Here is a 6,752-nt window from a genome sequence, read left to right on the forward strand (position 1 = left end):
CAATCAGCTTGTTCCCAGTCTTTTTATACATCAGTAAAAAGTTAAGTCCATTGGAGTACAGCAGTAAAAAAGAGATTGGTTAAGTTTCCATTAATGGTCTGGTGACAAAAGTTATTTTTACAATTTAAGTCTGACAGCTGAAAAACAGCAACAACGGATTTAAAGATCATTTCCACCCAAGTTACAATAGTGGTTTTTATGGAAGGCAAGGTCAATCAATGTACATTTAGGCTTCGAGGCCCAAGGAGAGGAACCCAGTCTCAATCAGTAAAAGACTGTACCTGTCAGCAAGTCTACAAGTCTAAAATCACATTCCTCTCTTAATTAGATAATGATGCCTTGACTAGATCATTAAGTCAAAACATAGAGTTTGAGAACTGAAAACATGAAGGTTGATTTTTAAGCAGTCACTAGGACAAGCTTGCTTTGAAAACATATACCTGAGTCTCCTGGTGACTGGAGAGCAAGGAAGGCACTGCATTCCAGGATCACACCAAGGTGACTTGCTCATATGCTGTTGTGGAACTGGGATCATGCACAAGGATCTGTCAGAAATCTGTTTAAGGGTGGACAGGCTCTTAAGGAGGCACTGATAATGCAGGGAGAAAGCTAGGCTCCACCCTCAGACTACAGGGTATCTTTGCAGGGATAGTCAAATATATTTTATGATTCCACTTGACTCAGAACCATGAAGGGGAAAGCTGATATCACATGAACTTTCAAACCAGTGTTGCCCCAAGGAGTGAAGTTGCAGGTCTGAGCAGAGTGGTGAATCATTCTTGGATGTTCCAGATAGGTATAAACATCTTTAGATTGAACCAAGTATGCCAGACATGAGGGTTTGCTCCTGGTTTCTGACAGGGACCAATTTTATATGTATGTGTCTGTGGAACCCCAAGTCGCCTGGGATTATCATGAAATTAATACCATAGGCCCACACAACAGAGGCACCTAGTGGTCAGTCACAAAATGTATTACCAGGGTGTTTAAGGCAGCACACATACAACCTTCTTTTACTAAAGGAAGCTGTCATATAGGGAAGTCAGTCCTGGCATGGGCACTGTGGCCACAAAACATGGGCTTTAGAATGCCTCACAAAAGTGCAGAGTGAACACAAGTCTCCTTCATCTGTGTACTTGGTTTGCTCTAGAAGTGGACAATTATAATCAAGAAGAGGTTAGAAGGGACATTTGAAGGGACAGGTTGGAAAGGGATATGAAAAGTGCCCAGATCAGGCTACTTTTGTTTGAGAAAGAAAGCACAGAAAGATTCTGTGAAAATGAACTCCTTAGGTATTGTACTTCATGACTTGAGGAAATTTATTTGGGTCAATTGTCTGCAACTTTGAAAAAAAGTTTGACAGAGACTTCTAATTTCTTGTAAATTCTAATAATTTACTGGGCTAGGGCATTAGGACCTGGCTATTCAGACAGGGAAGCAAAACTTTGATATTTTTTTAAGATGGGTCATCTGCTTAAGAAACCAGGAGAGAAGTGCTAGAGAAAGCAGAGTTAAGGGAAACAAAGCCTAAACTTCATCTGAAACAAATCAGCTATTAAAAGTGGCATGAAACCTAGGTGTTCAGTTTGATCACCAACAGCTCAGGAACTACCAGACCAAAGAGTGTGATGCTAACACCTACCTACCATCACAACTAAAATCTCAAAAGGGACACAATTAGGTTATTCACATACATTTAAGATGAGCCGACAATGGGGCTGTTCTAACATATCCTATTGTACTGCTGCCCATGTTCGCAGTATACCAATTGTAATACAGTAGTTCAGTTTTCTATTGCTTGATTAGACTAGTCTGCTCTTCACATTGCAAGAAAAGATTACGATTTCTCTTCTTTGTATTATTCACAGAAACTGCTGAAAGATGTGGGGGACATGTTCATCATGACATTTTGTATAGAGAATTGCTCAGACACGAACAGGGGGATGAAGGAAAAGATACAGAAATTCAGCTTATTATTGCTCAGGGTTCTTTTTTTGTCAGAATCATCTGAGACTAAGAACCCTTATACAACTTCAGGAAAGTTTTTGCTACATTTCTACAAGAGTAAGACTCAAGTGATCCTCATGTCAAAAGAAACTTTTACATATTCTAAACAACTTAAGGAAGAGACTGACTGTGAGTGCTTGGTGATGGTTAAACACCTTGGACTACGATTGAACAGCACCAATAAATAGTCAGACCTTTTCACTCCCTTGGATTAAGGTAGTACCATTTAAACCAGTTTACATCAGCTCAAGAGCGACCTGTGTATTGCATTAAATCCTAGCTTCGTGCTCATTTTCCCAAATCAAACCATTCTATCAGTGGTGGAGCATCAAGAATAAGCGTTAAATGTGGACAAATTCATTCTAATTGTGACTAAAACCAGATTAACTCAGTTCAGTTGGAGGAAGAAGCATTAGCACCAGAAACTTCGGGGCTTCTTAGCCACCTATTGCTTTTCAACATTGACAATAACAAAACAAATCAGGCTCATTATCTGTTCTGAGAGCAGAAAAAAAAAGGAGTTACTGTTATGAACTATCTCAGAAGTGTATTTTCATAAGGACCTGAGAACATTCAGGTTTTGGGGGAGTGAATATTGTCCCAAATATTTTATAGTAGATGTTGTTCTTTTAAAACCAAACCAAACCCTGTGACTTCGGTCTTTTTTTCTTCTTCTAGAGTTAGACTTCATGGAACATAAGTTTTAAACATATAGATATTAATTTGGGAGGCAGTGCAGCTCTAATTGGAATTTCAACATAAACCTGAAAAAATCTAGTAGAGTGCATATTCTAAGGTTGAAAGATAAAAGTAATTTAATACTGTAATACTGTATCCTACCACTGATACATTGATAGGTAAATGATTTCCAACATCCTGCTCTTAATGGTATGACCAGTTTTACTATGATTTATTATATGTGATGCGTTAAAACTATTTATGGAATCACTTCTAAATTCAAATTATAAGACTATATTTTTCCTATTCAAAACACACAAGTTCCTTATTGATACTACCATGTACAAACCTGAGTAGTCACTTCCCACAAAATATGTTTAAACACTCAGAAGCTTTTAATGAAGCTTTCTACATCAGTCTTGGTAGGTCACTAAAGGACAAGTGAAACATTCCAGTGATCCCCAATCCTGATAACCATTTCCAGCCAACAAAAAAGCCTATCAAATAGTGTTTCACAAATTCTGGATTTGGGCCACTAGAAGGATAAACTGAGCAGCTCATATGGTGCAAACATGTCTTCTTATTTGAAGCTTGTTATTCTGCTTTTGGGAAATATGTGGCCTCTGGAATCTTATAAAGAAAGGAGCTTGCTTGCTTGGGCTGATTAAAGGGAAGGCTCTGAAAGCATGAAGGGCTATTCAAGGAACACCATGATGACAAGTGACAAGATCATATTTCTCCCGTCCAACCCTTCCAGCTCCTGAAAGATTTCAGTGTGACATGACTGTAAACAGAAGATCACCCCAGTGCTACGTGCCCACTTCAGTCGGGATTCCCACATACACTTCCCTCCCTTTCCCATTTTATATACAATACATTCACCACCAACAAAAAAAATTATTTTAAAAGGCAATAGGTAAGTTCTGTAAACTGGACCCAGATCCAAACACATTAATACTACAAGTAAATTACATCTCCCATCCCCAAATAGATACCTGAGTTTAGCTGCTCATGAAAATTACAAATCATCCCATTTCACTGGCTCTCCCCCTCCCACACATGATTTAAAAAATTTCCCTGAATGAGATCTCAGTCTCAAATCTTGAAAAACCCACTAGTTCCAGGTACACATGGTTCATCCTTTTCTGTCCGGATCAGCCATGGAGAAGATCCCTGACCCAAGACCACTGTAAATTTTGTGTTCATCATCTACAGGTTGTGCCCCAGGGACTTCTGGAATGGCAGTAGTAGCCAGACAGAAAGTGTCTACTGTGGAAGGGTCAGAGTTGGGAAGGGGAAGAAAGATGAACAAGGATCTCTGTGCCTCTCCAGTTCTCTATGCCCAGCTCTTCATATGCAGCTTCTGTTTTCGGGGGGCTCTTTCTTCCTTGAACTAGCTCTGAGAAAAAAGAAGAAAATTGTATGCATCTCCTCAAGATTTTCAGGAAGCTATCACCATTCATACAAGTATGTCAACAACAGATGTCCCAGAAGTAGGCAGAAGTAAGAAATGGAGTGATACAACCTACCCCTTCAAGTGGCCAGTGCTGGGAGAAGCACTGGATAGTTTCCTCAATAAAAGGAAAAGCAAGCTTGCATTTCAGCACTCAACAACTCAAAATGCCTATATCTGCCAGACGATAGTTAAATAATTTTAATAAATTGATTGTGGAAAAACTCATCTCAAGTACCTTCACTGACCAGAATTGGGGAACAAATGAAAAATTTTGGATTGAAAAACAACAACAAAAACAACAAAAAAAGACACAATATAATGGACTCGGGGCAGCTAGGTGGTGCAGTACCAGCCCTGCAGTCAGGAGGACATGAGTCCTTGCAAAAACAACAACCACAAAAAACAGAATGGACTGCTAAGGAGGAGGCTACTTCTAGGAGCCCAAAAGAAACTTGAGAAACAATTATTTGAAGGAAAGATTAAAAACATCAACAACAGTAATCACCCATTGATGGAGGTTTTGTTTCACTATTCTCCAACATGGTAATTTGTACTTCTCTAGTACTTTAAGCTTACAAAATAATTTATTCTATAATAATCTTGCAAGATTAGCATTCATCATCATTATTATCATCACCACTAGCATTTACATAGCACTTTATTCTTTTAATTTTTTTAGTTTTTTTGCAAGGCAACAGTGGCTTGCCCAAGGCCACACAGCTAGCTAATTATTAAGTGTCTGAGGCCGGATTTGAACTCAGGTATTCCTGACTCCAGGGCCAGTGCTCTATCCACTGTTCCACCTAGCTGCCTCCTACATAGTCTTTTAAATGCTCTTTACCACCTGTGTTATCTTTTTTGACCTTCAACAATTCTGGGAAGAGGTGCTATTATTATTCTCATTTTATAGATGAGAAGATTGATACTAAAAACATCAGGGTCAGGTGACTTAACCATGGTAGTAAAAAAAAAACTAGCAAGTTAGACCTAAAACTCTCTTTTCCTTCCCCCTTCACTACAACCAGTGCTAGTGAGGTTTATGGGGAAAAAAAATCCACTTTTTTTTGGTGAGAAACTTGACAAAAATCAATCACACACAAAATTTCCTGTATCTATTTAACCATAAGTTATGCCTACTAAAAAGGCATTTAAAAAATGAACAGAGTGCAGCTAGGCAGCGCAGTGGATAGAGCACTGACCCTGGAATCAGGAGTTCCTGAGTTCAAATCGGGTCTCAGACACTTAATAATTATGTAGCTGTGTGGCTTTGGACAAGCTACTTAACCCTATTTGCCTTGGGAAAAAAAAAAAAAACCTTAAAAAAAATGAACAGAAGTTTTATGAAAAGTATTTCTTGCTATTTTTTCTTTCACGAGAAGGAATGGGGAAAAGCACTCAAAATCCATTTCCCCTTCCCAAAACTTCAAGTTCTCACCTGATCCAGAGGCAAAACTGAGGGCTTCTGTGGGGGAAGTTCTTTTCTTGATGTTGTTGGAGGTGAAGCCTTTGGAAAGGAGGACTGTGACTGGGCCTGATGAATTTGCATCCTAGAGCCATACCAGGGAAGATCATTAAATATATTAATAAAATATTTTTTTCTTAAAACCAACTAATCTATTGTATTTTGTGTTAATTATTTGTACTTTTCAAATTACTACCTTTCATTCCAATACCATGACCTCATATTCCTACATTACTCAATCATGGTCCCTAAATTTCTTTAAACTGAATCAAGAAACCTAAAGCAAAGAGAGTATTTGATAACATGAATTTTTTTTTTCCTTTGTATTTCAAGCACCTAGCAAGCATTTAATAAATGCTTGTTGAATAAGTGAAAGAGAAAAGGATCTAAAAGGCTTTCAAGGACTGAATCAAGATAGGGAAGGATTATCCCCCCCCAAATTCTTAATGTTAATTTAAATCATTATTGTTTTCCTTCTCTAAAGTTCTTTCAGCTGATTTTTTTTTGAATTTAAGGCAATGGGGTTAAGTGACTTGCCTAAGGTCACACAGCTAGGTAATTATTAAATGTCTGATGTTGGATTTGAACTCGTGTCCTCTTGACTCCAGGGCCAGTGCTCTCTATCCATTGCACCACCTAGCTGCCCCCTCAGCTGATGGTTCTTAAGATTTTTTAGGCCTTAGTGTACCCTGGGTGGGTGGGTGGGGGGGGAAGAGAAGGGCAAAAGGGCAAAACCCCAGACATTTAATTCTATACAGTATGTGACATGATTTTGGTTAATTTGCACAGTCAGTTGAGAAAAGGCAGGCGTCATATATTATTGAGAAACAAATCCATATCATGATACCTATATTCCCAAAACCTTTGTTAAGTCTTAGATCCCAAGCTACTGAATAGTTAGTTACATGGCAATGGTGACAATATATACTCCAATTGTTTGTTAGCTTCTTAGTTTGTTAGTTTCTTTTAGTAAAATCACCTAGAACTGATAGCTCTTAATGAAGATATATTCATGTAAAAACCCTATCACTGTAATTAGGTAGAAAATATCAAAGGCAAAACTGAGTTCTAAGAGTCAATGCAACTTATTTTTTTTATTTTTTTTAGGTATTTTGCAAGGCAAATGGAGTTAAGTGGCTTGCCCAAGGC

Source organism: Macrotis lagotis, chromosome 7, assembly GCF_037893015.1.
Source record: "Macrotis lagotis isolate mMagLag1 chromosome 7, bilby.v1.9.chrom.fasta, whole genome shotgun sequence".
NCBI classification, from domain to species: domain Eukaryota; kingdom Metazoa; phylum Chordata; class Mammalia; order Peramelemorphia; family Peramelidae; genus Macrotis; species Macrotis lagotis.